Below are 18,106 nucleotides of genomic sequence, written 5' to 3'. Positions count from 1 at the left end.
CAAAAGCCATTTAGTACAAGGTCACTGATTGTTTTAGGCAGCACTATGTACTATTTTCCTTAATAACCTTGTCTTCACTGTATTATTTAAAGGAAGCCCATTGGCCGGCAGTGGGAGAAGATGGAACGAGATGGATTTTGGCTGACATTCTGCAAATGTTCTAATCGACGAAACTTCTGATCTTAATACAGTTCTGTTCCCAAAACTAAAATATGTTATCCACAGAGTGGACAAAGTTTTGTGGACTTACCAGTTGCAAATACTTTTTTTAATCACATCATTTAGAAGGAACGCAACGGCGAATTGAGTTATTGCACAGGAGCGCTTCACAGAGGAGTTAATCCCTAACAGAAATATGCAGATGTGTGCTAGGACACACCAATAGGATCTCGCTAGCTCGTGCTTGGCTCTGCCCACTATGACTCATCTGTTCCCATTGGAAACGACCAGTTGTGGTCTATATTGGTTTAGTTATAAAAAATAATTGGTGCAACCGTCCGTGCGTTCAGGGATCCTTGGGATGGCCCTACCCCATTCTATGAGAAGGGCGGTACTTAATTTGAGCTGGATCCTCCGGTACCTCTCAGTTTTGTAGTCTTTCGTTCCGGAAACCATTTGCCAGGATCAGGTAGCCTACCACCATAATTTCCACTGTTTTCAATGTTAAAATCCTAACAAAAGCAATCAGAGTAATTACATTTAGATTCCTCTGTAATTGTCATGCCCCCTAAAAAAACTTAATGTGAAAACGTGCATGATATTCTAAGAATTGGTTAATGTTGGGCCGTCCCGGGTTTATGGTTTGCGCAACATTGTAGCCTAGACCAAGGCGTGGCCATTGCTGTGGTGAGAGAGAGAAGCACGCCTGTATCTCTCACAGAAATACAATGGCATTCACTTTCTATGATCTCTCTCCCTCTCTGTGCTGTTATAGACATAAGCCGGCAACTCTCTTCTCTCCAGCATTGCACTTCATCATTTATCTCGTAATAGAATAATAGCTGTGGGAAGTGTGCTGGAGGTGCTGCAGCACTCTGCAGTCTGTTCAGAAATAAAATAAAATACTAATGTCTGTTTGTTACCAAGTTAACAACTTCCAAATAGGCCTATTGAGCGAAAGCATTGTTTAAAAAAGTAAAGCAAGAGAGAGATAAGCTTTTGGCGGGTGAGTGAGCTGCACATCATTGGGTGAGTCAGTGAAACTGGAAAGCTTTTTTAGGACTATATCTTCCTCCTCATATTGTACAATGTGTTTCTCTGCACACTTAGGGGCCTCGGCTATTGATGGATTCAAGACAAGGTAGTTTTTATTGATCTCAGATTCTCAGTGTCAAAGTATCCTGTCATTTTGGTCATTTGTGAGGTATTAAAAAAAGATTCTGCGAAAGTCTCCAGTCATCTAAAATTATGTAGAATTGCATGAAATCCATTTATAAAAATAACACATTTTTCCCGGACTCTAGGCTACAAAAAATTTACTCCATGTGTGTAACTTCTGCAAGCGGCTCCACACCACTGCTCTATGCCCGTACGCGAAAGCCATGATAATGCATGCAATGCTTTATTATAAAGGTTGTTTGTTTTTATCCGTTCTGGTACCTCAGAGCCCCCCAGGTCACCCCCCTCTCGGGCTCACTTTTGGTTCTGGCACCGTCCAATTTACAAATGAAGCACTGGAGAAGTGGGTAGCTGCCGCTGCCTCCTCCGGGACACTTCTCCTTTGCATAACGTTAATCAGGCTGTTGATTGTGGCCTGTGGAATGTTGTCCCATTCCTCTTCAGTGGCTGTGTGAAGTTGCTATATATTGGCGGGAACTGGAACAAGCTGTGGTACACGTCGATCCAGACCATCCCAAACATGCTCAAAGGGTGACATGTCTTGTGAGTATGCAGGCCATGGAAGAATTGGGACATTTTACTGATGGAGGTGGATTAATGGCAGGACAATGGGCCTCAGGATCTTGTCATTGCATCTCTGTGCATTCAAACTGCCATCGATAAAATGCAATTGTGTTAGTTGTCTGAAGCTTATGCCATCCCATTCCATAACCCCGATACCACCATGGGGCACTCTGTTCACAACATTGACATCAGCAAACCGCACGCCCCCACACAACGCCATACACGGTGGTCAGCAGTTGTGAGGCTGGTTGGGCATACCGCAAGATTCTCTAAAACAACATTGGAGGCAGCTAATGGTAGAGAAATTAACCTAACATTCTCTGTCAACAGCTCTGGTGGACATTCCTGCAGTCAGCAGGCCAATTGCACGCGCCCTCAAAACTTGAGACATCTGTGGCATTGTGTTGTGTGAAAAACTGCACATTTTAGAGTTGCATTTTTGTATTTGTTAGGGATCCCCATTAGATGCTGCCAAGCACCTACTCAGCTACTCTTGTCCCCAGCAAAAGGTGCACCTGTGTAATGATGATCATGCTATTTAATCAGCTTCTTGATATGCCACACCTGTCAGGTGGATGGATTATCTTGGCAAATGAGAAATGCTCACTACCACCTACTGTACTGGTGTGTGAGGCCATTCACAGCCTATATACATTAAATTCATTGATACGGTAATTAATACAAAATTGCAGTATTAGCCTGCTCTAAAAAATGTGAGGGAAAATGTTCTTGGTTCGTGCAGGTGACTGACCTCAGACCAATTGGCAGTTCGCCCAGAACATTGTTCTGGGAACCAAAAGGGATATCTCAGTTTCAAGGTCTCAGCTTGGAGAGAAGAAGCCTTGTGAGGTATTGGTCGGTCACATGCAGGAACCAAATGTTAATGATGAATTAATTATTAATAAGCTAAATCATGCAAATATAACTTGTCTGTGTAAGCAGTATATAGGACAACTAACGGGACTGCCCCGGCAGAGCTCCCGACCGACGTGTACTATGGTGCTTTTAAGTTTGTTGGAACCTCTCCAGTTTGCTGATAGAAAATAATTATTCATTAAAGTTTGACTTTGAGTCCCTTCGTGGTGATTTTCCACGACAAAAACCCACCACCCCATTCCACTATTTAACCCCATCTAGTCCTACGCCAAACCACTACTACTCAACACCCCCTGCAGCTGTTCTGCAGTAAATCCTCGCAATCCCAAGTACTTCTCTGCCGCTGCCACCACAGCCTCTATTTTCTGGGACTTTTTGATCCATTTCTACAGTACAATTGACAACCATTGCTATAAATGTTAAAAAGCCCACCTTACTGAAGCACATATTCTTCCCATCACTCTCTCTTGGTCTCTGCCTACTCACAGGAATCCTCTCAAGATCCCTCACCCTGTACCCATCTTCCTCTACCACTGGTCCATCTTCCTCTACTGTGGTCCTCTGTAGCTCAGCTGGTAGAGCACGGCGCTTGTAACGCTAAGGTAATGGGTTTGATCCCCGGGACCACCCATACACACAATTTTTTTTTTTTTTTTTTTACAAATTATGCACGCATGACTGTAAGTGGCTTTGGATAAAAGTGTCTGCTAAATGGCATATTATTATTTATTATTACTCTCTTCACTGCTTCGGCATACAACACTTTCTGTACTACTGTAACCCTGGCAACCTCAATCTGCCTTTCTCTCACCTGACACCTCAGATCTCACCTGACACCTCAGATCTAATAAATGTATGCACGCATGACTGTAAGTCGCTTTGGATAAAAGCGTCTCCTAAATGGCATATTATTATTATTTTATTATTATCTCCAGCCCGTTAGCACCCCCACAACTAACACACAGAACATTCTCCACCGATACCACACATTTCTTCATCTCATGCCCTCCTGCACACTTGTCACATCTAGGCATCTCACGTCTACACACTGCTGCAACAGGCCCAAAAACGTCACCCCTAAAACACGAGGCCCGAACTCTGAGTTCCTCACCGCAGGTAATTCATCCTCACTCTCACCTGGTTCCATCTCTGAGCTACTGGAGGACGTATCCCTCTTTTTACACTAGACGATAACCTCCCTCACCACACTGCTTCCCTCTACACTCAGTTCCTTCTCAGCGGCCATCACTGCACCTGCCACCACAGTTAATTCATCCTCACTCTCGTCACGTTCACTCTCCTCCTGTAGCTCTTCTAAAAGTTCTGTGTGATCTTCCATTCCATATTCACTCAAAACATATTCCACTTTTCCCTTGTCCACCATCTTCTCCTTCATCAGATCTTCCAGAAGGTTTGTGCATCCCCCACTGCAATCCCCCATTCCACTTTTTTTCTTGTCCGCCATCTTACAACGTGTCTCAGCTCATCCACACCCCACTAGCTTCAGGTAGCTGCACACCAATGGAGTACCACAGTATAAATGATAATACCCATAAAACCTAGCAGTCATAACAGGGAAATGGTTCCAATCATTTTTACACCATTCATTTTTCCAATAGGGGATTAAAGAAACACTTAAAATAAGGGCTGTGTTTCGTGTAGGCTTACCCTGGCGTGGCGTTTTGATAACCGTGTGAATCTCTCCAGGACAAGGTGACTTTTATCAATATATTGGCCTATGTTTTGCCCCAAAAAATTAAATGGTAATTAGCTGCTAATGTGGCTATCATAAAGAACTACAAATGCCATGATGATCTGGACAAAATTGCCGAATAGAGTCAAAGGTAAGGATCTCTGGGTTAACCATCTAATGTTAGCTAAATGTAGTAATGAATAAATAGGCTACATTTATTTTAAATGGTCAGTTCTGTGAACTGTCTTGTGCAAGTTTTAAATTGACACAATACCTGTTAGCAAAGGTGTCAGCTAGAGATGACGTGCAGGAGATTGCAGTGATTTGAGCTATTTGTTGTTTTGCATGATGTCTACTTTGATGATAATTAGCGTTTTATAATCTGAGAGGAAAGAGAGCCGAATATATTGCTAAAAGTCACTAGGGTAAGCCTACACGAAACACAGCCCTTATTTTAAGTGTTTCTAAAATCAAAAAAAAAAGGAAAAATGATCGGAACGAACCATTCCCCTGTTTGACCGCTAGGTTTTATGACACCTAAGGACAAACTTCTAGGTCCACTTTTGGATATGTACAGTGCATTCGGAAAGTATTCAGACCTGTGACTGTTCCCACAATTTGTTACGTTACAGACTTACTCTGAAATGGATTAAAGAAAAAAAATCCTCATCAATCTACACACAATACCCCATAATGACAAAGTGAAAACAGGTCCTTAGAGATTTTTGCAAATGTATTAAAAATGAAACCGCAGAAATATCTTGTTTACATAAGTATTCACACCCTTTGCTATGAGACTCGAAAATGAGCTCAGGTGGATACTGTTTCCATTGATCAACCTTGAGATGTTTCTAAAACTTAATTGGAGTCCAACTGTGGTAATCTCAATTGATTGGAGATGATTTGGAAAGTCACACAACTGTCTATATAGGTGACCAAGAACATGATGGTCACTCTGACAGAGCTCCAGAGTCCTCTATGGAGATGTGAGAACCTTCCAGAAGGACAACCATCTCTGCAGCACTCCACCAATCAGGCCTTTATGGTAGAGTGGCCAGACGGAAGCCACTCCTCAGCAAAAGGCACATGATAGCCCGCTTGGAGTTTGCCAAAAGGCACCTAAAGGACTCGGACCATGAGAAACAAGATTCTCTGGTCTGATGAAACCAAGATTGAACTTCTTGGCCTGAATGCCAAGCATCACGTCTGGAGGAAACCTGGGACCATCCTTATGGTGAAGCACGGTGGTGGAAGCATATTGCTGTGGGGATGTTGTTCAGCGGCAGGGACTGGGAGCCTAGTCAGGATAGAGGGAAAGATGATTGGAGCAAAGTACTGAGAGATCCTTGATGAAAACCTCCTCCAGTGCGTTCAGGACCTCAAGACCGGGGCGAATGTTCACCTTCCAACAGGACAACGACCCTAAGCACAGAGCCAAGACAACGCAGGAGAGGCTTCGGGACAAGTCTCTGAATGTCCTTGAGTGGCCCAGCCAGAGCCGGGACTTAAACCCAATCGAACATCTCTGGAGACCTGAAAATAGCTGTGCAGCGACGTGCCCCATCCAACCTGACAGAGCTTGAGAGGATCTGCAGAGAGGAATGGGAGAAACTCCCCAAATACAGGTGTGCCAAGCTTGTAGCGTCATACACATTAAGACTTTGGCTGTAATCACTGCCAAAGGTGCTTAAACAAAGTACTGAGTAAAGGGTCTGAATACTTTTGTAAATGTGATTGTTCAGTTGTTGTTGTTTTTGCAACAACTGATAATACCCCATAATGATAAAGCAAAAGCTGGTTTTTGTGTGTAGATTGATGAGGGAAAAAAACTATTTAATCAATTTTACAATAAGGCTGTAAAGTAACAAAATGTCGAAAAAGTCAAGGGGTCTGAATACTTTTCGAATGCACTGTATATAGACAGGTGTGTGCCTTTCCAAATCATGTCCAACAAACTTAGTTAGATAGAACCTGCTCTTACCATGACAAACAGATTTCCCAGTCTTCTTCTCCTCTTCTTCATCTTTAATGTTGACATTCAGCTCCAGTGTTTGACTGCAGTCTTCCAGCTTCACTGATGCCATCTTTGGATCCTGCAGTAAACTGGGCTCCACGGTCACAATCAGGACCCAGTGACTGTAGGTTTGGACTCAGCGTGGAAGGAGAGAGGAAGGCTGGGTTTGTCCTCACTGTTGATGTTACCGGCCTCAGACTTACCTGAATTGGCCAGTAGTAACAATGAGAAACAGACACAAAAAATTATTGTCTTGACAGTTCTGGCACTTTCTTTATACTCTAAAAATATTTTCAATTTTTTCTTGTTCAATTATCTAATTTACTTGGACTGAAATAGGTGCCAATACTCATTTTGGGTGCCGGTACTGTTTATATTAAGGTGCAGGAGCTCCACAATACCTTTGAGCTAATACCTAACCTATAGTAGATAAATGCATAAATGACTCAAAATCCATTTAGTACAAGGTTACAGTTTGTTTTAGACAGCACTGTGTGCTAATTTCCTTAATAACCTTGTCTTCACTGTATTACTTCAATCAAAAACCAATTGTATTTCCTGTTCACACCATAGCAACATTTATTGATGGACAGAAACAACAGAATGTGTCTGAATATTAGTACACATGTAGAAAACTGCTAATCATTACATTCATCTTCAAAACAGTAGTGCGACCGTGAAATTGTCTCTATCTGATGCACCCGCACTGTCTTCACTTGGTTTGACACAAAAATAACACATCAAACCTTAAACAAATTTGATAATACCTTAACGGATTTTTTACCTAGCATGATATGACATGTTCTTTCGACATTAGAAAGTTTAAACGTGCTATTACATACCTGTATTAATATATAGAAACGGACACAAAGGTTATCTTCTTGACTGCACAGTTCTGGCGCTTTCTTTATTGTGAAGAATGGTGCCGCCTGCCCGGAACTTCCTGTCCCCCCACTACTAACGGTCCGTGCATTCCGAGATCAGATTACAACATTTCTTTAAATTACTAAAAAAGTGTAAACTGTAGCAATTTATTTCCCTTTATAGTTTATTAGGCTAAGCATGACCTTCATCCAAATAATTTATCTAGGATTGGAACCGGTTCAGGGAACAGAACTGAAAAAGAACGTTAAAAAGAACCGGAAACTAAAGTGTTCTATACTTTTCAGGAACAGCAGTTATTTAAAAAGCATGTAATCCAGGTAATAACCTTATTTTACTTTCCGGGTATTTTTTTCCAGTCCCACAAAAATCGCAACAAAGCTCAATCTAGAAACGTATTCCAGTTTCTGCCTGCCAGCTGGAATGGAAACCTTTGCCAGTGGGTGTGCGTGTGGAAACGACCTGCTCCTCCCCTCTGAAGCATAGGTAACTGTATCCTACTGACAACGTTACAAGCATGATTCAGAAATTAGGGAGATATGTTTAATTTGAGAAGAATGGATGAACTTTTTCAATGCTAGTTAATGATACTATAGTCACCACGTTTCACATTGGATTTATTAACGACATAAAGGTACGACCTGTTTTTAATTCTAGTGCTACACTGCACAAACAAGGTTGTTAGCTAGCTAGCTAACATCTGCTCTGTTCCAACGTTAAACCAACTCTGAAGTTCAAAGACATTCAAAGTTCCTCCATAGAAGCCGCTCCTCCGTAGGTATAATTCTGTGGGCCTAATTCAGATAATGCAGGTCATAACACGATGCCCAGCTCTTCAATGCAAGCTTTCTCTATCCTCTAACGAGCTCTCCACACCCGCAAAATGTCGCACCTTACACTGTGATTGGCAGCACAGTGTGCTCTGAATGATTTTCTTATACAGATACTCTGTGGTGTACTAGTGTATTTATTCTCCCACTTGGATGTCACTTCCACAAGCTTTAAATTGAGGGCCAGGTTGTCAGGATGGGTAATGTACTGTACACATTAAGTACAAGTACTCCTAAAGATACACTTCATTTTAACTAGCTAAATCCCGTGTAACTAGTAATTACATTGTACTTGGCTAACATTACATGTACTATGCTTTGAAATAGGGTCTTATTCTTCATCTGGGACTTGTATTTATTATGGATCCCCGGGGATCGAGCAAAATTAAGGCAGTTCATACAATTTAAAAAACATTACAATACATTCACAGATTTCACGTCACACTGTGTTCCCTCAGGCCCCTACTCCACCACTACCACATATCTACAGTACAAAAATCCATGTGTACGTGTGTGTATAGTGCGTATGTTATCGTGTGTGTGTGTATGCATGTGTCTGCGCCTATATTTGTGTTACTTCACAGTCCCCGCTGTTCGATAAGGTGTTTTTTAAATCTAATTGTACTACTTGCATCAGTTACTTAATGTGAAATAGAGTTCCATGTAGTCATGGCTCTATGTAGTACTGTGCACCTCTCATAGTCTGTTCTGGACTTGGGGACTGTGAAGAGACCTCTGGTGGCATGTCTTGTGGGGTATGCATGGGTGACCGAGCTGTGCGCCAGTAGCTCAAACAGACAGCTCGGTGCACCCAACATGTCAACACCTCCACTTTGAGCCATGAGAGATGCATATTATTAATATTAGCTCTCTGTTTACATCCAAGGGCCAGCCATGCTGCCCTGTTCTGAGCCAATTGCAATTTTCTTAAGTCCTTTTTTTGTGGCACCTGACCACACGACTGTACAGTAGTCCAGGTGTGACAAAACTAGGGCCTGTAGGACCTGCCTTGTTGATAGTGTGGTTAAGAAGGTAGAGCAGCGCTTTATTATGGACATATTTTTCCCCATCTTAGCTTCTGTTGTATCAATATTTTTTGACCATGAAAGTTTAAAATCCAGGGTTACTCCAAGCAGTTTAGTCACCTCAACTTGCTCAATTTCCACATTATTTATTACAAGATTTAGTTGAGGTTTAGTGAATGATTTGTCCCAATTACAATGCTTCTAGTTTTAGAAATATTTAGGACTAACTTATTCCTTGCCACCCACTCTGAAACTAACTGCAACTCTTTGTTAAGTGTTGCAGTCATTTCAGTCGCTGTAGTAGCTGACATGTATAGTGTTGAGTCATCCGCATACATAGACACTTGTATTAGATCTGTTTTCATAAGCTCAACCAAGTTAACCCAGATAGGAACGCTTTATTTTGGAGGCAAGTGCTAGCAACAACATTGACTGGAGAAATATTTTGAACAGTGCACATTCATGTTTAAGTAAAATATTTTTTATTTTACCAGGTAAGTTGACTGAGAACACATTCTCATTTACAGCAACAACCTGGGAAATAGTTACAGCGGAGAGGATGGGGGATGAATGAGCCGATTGGAAGCTAGGGATGATTAGGTGGCCATGATGGTATGAGGGCCAGATTGGGAATTCAGCCAGGACACTGGGGTTAACACCCCTACTCTTACGATAAGTAGCATGGGATCTTTAGTGACCGCAGACAGTCAGGGCACCCGTTTCACGTCCCATCTGAAAGACGGCACACAGGGCAATGTCCCCAATCAACCAGAGGAAAGAGTGCCTCCTGCTGGCCCTTCAACACCACTTCCAGCAGCATCTGGTCTCCCATCCAGGGACCGACCAGGACCAACCCTGCTTAGCTTCAGAGGCTAGCTAGCAGTGTGATGCAGGGGAGTATATTGTTGGCAAATATTAATTAGAGCCCATTGAGCATAGGCTATAATATCTCAGACACCCAGAGCATCCACAAGGGATCCCAACCTTTGTCAAAGTTGTTAATAAATCGGAATCACAGACCACAATTACTACCAGGTACATGTTATTACATTGTAACTATGTGTCATTACAGTTAACTACAATACTTGTTTACAGTGTAGTTACACATGTAATTACACTGTAATAAGGACCCCATAAAAGGAAGTGTTACCGGCATCTCTTCTTTATGTATACGTTGATGTGCTTTAAGAAACCCTAGAGCACCCCTGTGGAAATCAAATTAGCATAATAATAACAATCCCCATCAAAATCTGTCTGTTTAAGCTAGAGATGGATTTTTTGCATGGGCTGCGTCTCAATCCACCACATCCTCTGAGGTCGGCCTTCCTCATCTGCGGTGGAAGAACTACAGTGTTGTTTGTCAGACCAGGAGACTTCTGTCTGTAGCGTCCGAGAAGTTTGGCCTACACATCTAAAGGTGAGACTCACCAACAAGTTCATGTCTGTTGTTTCGCTCTAGGACGCCTACAAGTGTCTAAAGGTAGCAGGTACCAGTTTAAAACATTTGTGGAAGTAAATATTGAAGTACTTTAGTGCCCAAAAAAGGTGTTAAATATGTTTGACTTATCTTTCTTAATATAGAACATAAACTTAAAAACCAACTTCCCTTTGAAAATGATTAGCAATATAACCCCCACTCACTGTCACAAGGGTTAGCAAATGTCAGGGTCAATTCCATTTCAATTACAGTCAATTCACAAAGTAACCCAAATTCCAATTCCACATTTTCCTCATTCATTTACAGATGGATACACTGCTGCCATGAAGAGATGCAACTGATTGGCAATGATGTTTAGATATCCTGTGGCATTCAAACGTTGCTGCACTTTTATCAAGAGAACCAATATGTGCCATGAAAACACACCATCACCACCAGCCTGAAACACTGACACACAGCATGGATGCATGTACTCATGTTTTTTCCCCAACCCTAGTCCTCCCATCAGTACAAAACTCATCAAATCAGGCAATGCTTTTCAAATTCTCCAGTGTCCAGTGTTTTCATTCAATAGCCCACTGCAACTGCCCATTGTGGTCCTCTGTTCACTTCCTCAAAGTTTCGATCCCCGACCACCAAAAAGCAAATGTAATCGCTATAAAGCGCTGCTAAATGGCATATTATTAAAACTGAGTTTCTTGCTGAAAGCTAATGGGGATCTATAATAAATACACAAAAACTACATCATTAAGGATCATAGCGTTCAGTCAATGTCATGGAAATAGCTGGTGTCCATAATGTTTTGTACACACAGTGTATGTTGTGTCTAACAGCTCATTCCCACAGAAAACTGCAGAAGGAATCAGTACCACCCAGTCAACCATCAGACTCCATTGTGAGACGCCTCAAAAGAGGATATTCAACCCTAAGCTAACAAAACACACCAAAACTGACCAGGTGAACACTGATCAGTAAAGTAAAGAGATGCTAACATTCTATAACGTTCCCTTTCCTCTGCACAGTTCTCTCACAGTGAGAAACAATAGGATTACACTAGTGTCCTACGCTTTCTTCATTTGATCCAATTCAACGTTGCCTATTATTTTATGAGATGAGAATTAAGTGGAGTGACTAATCTTAGCTGGTCTGAGAGAACTGATGAGGATTTCACCTTTATACATTGGTGTCGTTTTAAAATGGCCCAATCTGTAAAATCTCGTCTCACAGTCAGTGCAGTGATGAGGCTTCTCTCCAGTGTGTATTCGTTGGTGTGTTTTTACATTGCCCAAATCAGGATAAACTCTTGCCACATTAAGATCAGAGGTAAGGCTTCTCTCCTGTGTGTTTACCTTGGTGTCTTTTTAAGTTGCCCAGTCGAGAGAAACTCTTTCCACAGTCTGAGCAGGAGTAAGGCTTCTCTCCTGTGTGTGTTCTCTGATGAACTTTTAGCTCAGTTGATGTTGTAAAGCATTTTACACAATCATAGCAGGAGTAAGGCTTCTCTCCTGTGTGTGTTCTCTGATGAACTTTTAGCTCAGTTGATGTTGTAAAGCATTTTACACAATCAGAGCAGGAGTAAGGCTTCTCTCCTGTGTGTGTTCTCTGATGAAGTTTTAGCTTAGTTGTTGTTGTGAAGCATTTTACACACTCAGAGCAGGAGTAAGCCTTCTCTCCTGTATGTATACGTTCATGTGTTTTTAAGGTGCCCATTTGAGAGAAACACTTTCCACAGTCAGGGCAGGAATAAGCCTTCTCTCCTGTATGTATACGTTCATGTGTTTTTAAGGTGCCCATTTGAAAGAAACTCTTTCCACAATCTGAGCAGGAGTAAGGCTTCTCTCCTGTGTGTGTTCTCTGATGACCTTTTAGCTCAGTTGATGTTTTGAAGCACTTTACACAGTCAGAGCAGGAGTAAGGCTTCTCTCCTGTATGATTACGTTGATGTTGTTTTAAGCTGCCAGGATGAGAGAAACTTGCCCCACAGTCAAAGCAGGAGTAAGGCTTTTCTCCTGTATGTATACGTTCATGTTTTTTTTATGTGCCCAGTTGAGAGAAACTTGCCCCACAGTCAGAGCAGGAGTAAGGCTTCTCTCCTGTGTGTGTTCTCTGATGAACTTTTAGATCAGCTGATGTTGTGAAGCATTTTACACAGTCAGAGCAGGAGTAAGGCTTCTCTCCTGTATGTATACGTTGATGTTGTTTTAAGTTGCCAGGTTGAGAGAAACCTGCCCCACAGTCAAAGCAGGAGTAAGGCTTTTCTCCTGTGTGTATACGTTCATGTCGTTTTAAGTTGTTCTGATGAGAGAAACTTTCCCCACAGTCAGAGCAGGAGTAAGGCTTCTCTCCTGTGTGTGTTCTCTGATGAATTCTTAGCTCAGTTGATGTTTTGAAGCACTTTACACAATTAGAGCAGGAGTAAGGCTTCTCTCCTGTGTGTATACGTTTATGTATTTTTAGGTCGCCCAGTCGAGAGAAACTATTTCCACAGTCAGAGCAGGAGTAAGGCTTCTCTCCAGTGTGCACTCTCTGATGAACTGTCATAGCCTTTGATGTTGTGAAACTCTTCCCACAGTCAGTGCAGAAATACAGATTATCTCCTGTGTGTATTTTAAGGTGTATTTTTAACTTTAATAGAATTGGGAAAATCTCCTCACAATGTGGGCAGTGGTGAGACCTCTTAGCTCTGTGATCTTCCTTCTGTTGCTCGCTGGATGTAGAGAATGTCTCAACATGGTCTCCTGTGTGAACAACATCAGAAGAACCAGTCAGTTGGTGTGATATACATGTCAATCAAATGTATTTTATGAAGCCCTTTTTACATCAGAAGTTGTCACAAAGTGCTTTATAGAAACCCAACCTAAAACCCCAAAAAGCAAGCAATGCAGATATAGAAGCCATATCATCCTCCACTCACTATCACAAGGGTTAGTAACTACACAGACTCATTTAATAGAACTTTAAAAATTTGGCAGTTTGTCTACTTCACTTCTTTAGTCTACTCTCTGATCACTCCAGATAGCCCAGTGAATAAAACAAATGCTGGCAATACTGGTGTCAAACCATGTAAGTGTCAGTAGCATGAAATAATATCTACCTTCTCATTGAAACAGTTCATCATGAAACAGTTCTACTGCAACTTTTCATGCACAGTGATAAGTTGGAATGAATAACACAAACTTAGATAGATAGAACCTGCTCTTACCATGAGAAACAGATTTCCCAATCTTCTCCTCCTCTTCCTCTTCTTCATCTTTAATGTTGATATTCCGCTCCAGTGTTTGACGGCAGTCTTCCAGCTTCACTGATACCATCTCTGGATCCTGCATAGCAAACTGGGCTCCACTGTCACAATCAGGACCCAATGACTGTAGGTTTGGACTCAGTGTGGAAGGAGAGAGGCAGGCTGGGTTTGTCCTCACTGTTGATGTTACCGCCCTCAGATTTAATTCTAGTCGTCCTGTAGTAAAATTGAGAAACAGACACAAAAAGTTATTGTCTTGACAGTTCTGGCACTTTCTTTATTCTCTATAAATATTTTATATTTCTTCTTGTTAAATCATCTAATTCAGTGCTTGACTTGGACTGAAATAGGTGCCGGTACTGTTTATATTTAGGTGCAGGAGCTCCACAATACTGTTGAGCTAACATTCTATAAGAGGAACATGAGCTCAAGCACTAGATATTTGAGGTGCCGGGAACTTAACCTATAGCAGATTTTCCCAAATTCTTTATTTTTACTATTTTCTACATTGTAGATTATAGTGGGTGGCGCCATTTTACCAGCTCGTTAATTTGACACAAAACCAAAAATGCTAAACAAACTCGGAAATCTAAAATAAATGGATTCTTTATGAAATCACTTTGAGGAAATTATGTATATCCATTCAGACAAACCCAAAGTATCTAGCCATGTGACTTGTAAAATAGTTACCAGGTTTACTCAGTTTGACATAAAAATAATACATCAAACCTTTACCAAACGTGATAATACCTTAACGGATTTGTTACCTAGCATGGTATGACATGTTCTTTCGATATTAGAACGTTTAAACGTGCTATTACATACTGATATTACGTCTTTTATAAAGTATTAGTTAATGTTTGGAATATTGAGAGCTGCATAAGGATTTGGAGGATGACATACATTCCATGTATTTATTTCTGTCACTGGTGGGTGCCAGAAGGTATGCGGGCCAAGATAGCTGGGGGCCACTGGTGCTAATCTTAGAAGGAGTACGTGATGGAATATCCTGACTAGGGTGCAACACGATACCGTATAGGGTGATCCTATATGTGGCGAGGAGTGACACTCAATAATGGTTGGCAACTGTTGGATGGAATTAGCTCGGAAAAGCATTATATAAACTAAAAATTAGCTTTCTTTATACTGAGGAATGGTCCGTGCCTTCCCGGAACTTCCTGTTCCCCCACTACCATAGAGCAGCCACAGATAGAACAATGAGACAGATATTTCACTGGATGTATAATTGTGAAGCATCCGGTTGGCGTTTCCACTCACTACCAAATATGATAGTGAGAGGAAGCCCACTGGCTGGCAGTGGGAGAAGATGGAAGGAGATGGATTTTGGCCGATATTCTGCAAATGTTCTAATCGATGAAACATCTGATCTTAATACAGTTCTGTTCCCAAAACTAAAATCTGTTATGCACAGAGTGGACTAAGTTTTGTGGACTTACCTGTTGCAAATATTTTTTTAAATCACGTTATTTAGAAGGAACGCAAAGGCGAATTGAGTTATTGCACACGAGCGCTTCACAGAGGAGGCATTCCCTAACAGAAATATGCAGATGTGTGCTAGAACACGCCAATAGGATCTCGCTTGCACGTGCTTGGCTCTGCCCACTATGACTCATCTGTCCCCATTGGAAACGACCAGCTGTGGTCTATCTTGGTTTAGTTATAAAAAAATATTTGGTGCGTTCAGGGATCCTTGGGATGGCCCTATCCCATTATATGAGAAGGGCGGTGCTTAATTTGAGCAGGATCCTCCGGTACCTCTCAGTTTTGTAGTCGTTCGTTCCGGAACCCATTTGCCAGGATCAGGTAGCCTACCTCTTGTGGCATGAAAAATATTTTCCACTGTTTGCAATGTAAAAATCCTAATAACAGCAATCAGAGAAATTACATTTAGATACCTCTGTAATTGTCATGCCCCCTAAAAAAAACAAGGCATGCCTAACGTGTGGCAAATCTGTCAGTTAACAGCATGCAGCCAAAACAGGCCTTTCGCAAATATTTATAATTCAATCGCTGGAAAACACAGGTTGTAAAGCAAATGGATCCTGCTGAAAATAAAATACTAATGTCTGTATGTTACTAAGTTAACAACTTCCAAATAGGCCTATTGAGCGAACAGCATTGTTTAAAAAAGTAAAGCAAGAGAGAGATCAGCTTTTGGCCGGTGAGTGAGCTGCACATCATTGGGTGAGTCAGTGAAACTGGAAAGCTTTTTTAGGACTATATCTTCCTCCTCATATTGTACAATGTGTTTCTCTGCACACTTAGGGGCCTCGGTTATTGATGGATTCAAGACAAGGTCGTTTTTATTGAGCTCAGATTCTCAGTGTCAAAGTAGCCTGTCATTTTGGTCATTTGTGAGGTATTAAAAAAGATTCTGCGAAAGTCTCCAGTCATGTAAAATGATGTAGAATTGCATGAAATCCATTTATAAAAATAACACATTTTCCCCGGACTCTAGGCTACAAAAAATGTACTCCATGTGTGTAACTTCTGCAAGCGGCTCCACACCACTGCTCTATGCCCGTACGCGAAAGCCATGATAATGCATGCAATGCTTTGTTATAAAGGTTGTTTGTTTTTATCCGTTCTGGTACCTCAGAGCCCCCCAGGTCACCCCCCTCCCTCTCGGACTCACTTTTGGTTCCGGCACCGCCCAATTTACAAATGAAGCACTGGAGAAGTGGCTAGCTGCCGCTGCCTCCTCCGGGACACTTCTCTTTTGCATAAAGTTAAATCAGGCTGTTGATTGTATGGAATGTTGTCCCACTCCTCTTCAATGGCTGTGCAAAATTCCTGGATATTGGTGGGAACTGGAAGAAGCTGTGGTAGACGTCGATCCAAACCATCCCAAACATGCTCAAAGGGTGACATGTCTCGTGAGTATACAGGCCATGGAAGAATTGGGACATTTTCAGCATGTTCAATTGTGTACAGATCCTTGCGACATGGGACTGTGCATTATCATGCTGAAACACAAGGTGATGGAGGTGGATGAATGGCAGAACAATGGGCCTCAGGATCTTGTCATGGCATCTCTGTGCATTCAAACTGCCATCGATAAAATGCAATTGTGTTAGTTGTCTGTAGCGGAACATTTTCTGGCAACAGTAGTCCTTGCAGGGCTTCTGCCGTGAAGTCTTGGAGGCCCAAAAACTTCTCAGCTGCAGATATAACGATGTCCAGCTTCTTGGACTTCTTGTGCAGTACAATTAATAACTGTGGCTGTAAATACTAAAAAAATCCACCTTCAAAATTAGTGTATCCAGATCGCTTGATTGACGTACAACATTTGCAACTGGTTGCAGTGCATTCACAGCCATATCTTCTTCAGAACTGTGGCCTCTTGCCCCTACAACTCTCTTCACCGCCTCCACATAGGAGATTTGCTGTACAGTCCTGATCCTTGACACCTCAACCTCTTTCACCCTAACAGGGCACTCTGGGAATTCAGGAATATGACCCCCACCACAGTTACAACATTTTACATTCACATGCTCTTCAATAACATATTCCTTCCGTCTGCAAACACTTGACATGTGGCCAAACTTTTTACATTTCTTGCATTGCATCAGGTTTTACACAAACTCTCTTATGGGGTATATTATATATCCCAGCTTTACATAGGGTGGTAGATACTCTTCATCAAACATCAATAATAAAGATACGTGCATTTGCATCCTTCTTCTTCGGGATTTGGTTGGTGGAGCGCATTCAACTTTTAGGTGCATACAACGCCATCTACTGTACTGGTGTGTGAGGCCATTCACAGCCTATATACATTAAATTCATTGATACGGTAATTAATACAAAATTGCAGTATTAGCCTGCTCTAAAAAATTTGAGGGTAAATGTTCTTGGTTCGTGCAGATGACTGACTTCCTCAGACCAATTGGCAGTATGCCCAGAACATTGTTCTGGGAACCAAAAGGGATATCTCAGTTTCAAGGTCTCAGCTTGGAGAGAATAAGCCTTGTGAGGTATTGGTCGGTCACATGCAGGAACCAAATGTTAACGATTAATTAATTATTAATAAAGCTAAAATCATGCAAATATGACTTGTCTGTGTAAGCAGTATATAGGACAACTAACGTGACTGCCCCGGCAGAGCTCCCGCCCGACATGTACTATGGTACTTTTAAGTTTGTTGGAACCTCTCCAGCTTGCTGATAAAAAATAATGATTCA

The sequence above is a fragment of the Coregonus clupeaformis genome, unplaced genomic scaffold (genome assembly GCF_020615455.1).
Source record: "Coregonus clupeaformis isolate EN_2021a unplaced genomic scaffold, ASM2061545v1 scaf0498, whole genome shotgun sequence".
NCBI classification, from domain to species: Eukaryota; Metazoa; Chordata; class Actinopteri; order Salmoniformes; family Salmonidae; genus Coregonus; species Coregonus clupeaformis.
The sequence above is the reverse complement of the archived record's forward strand: the minus strand, read 5'-3'. Positions refer to the sequence as shown.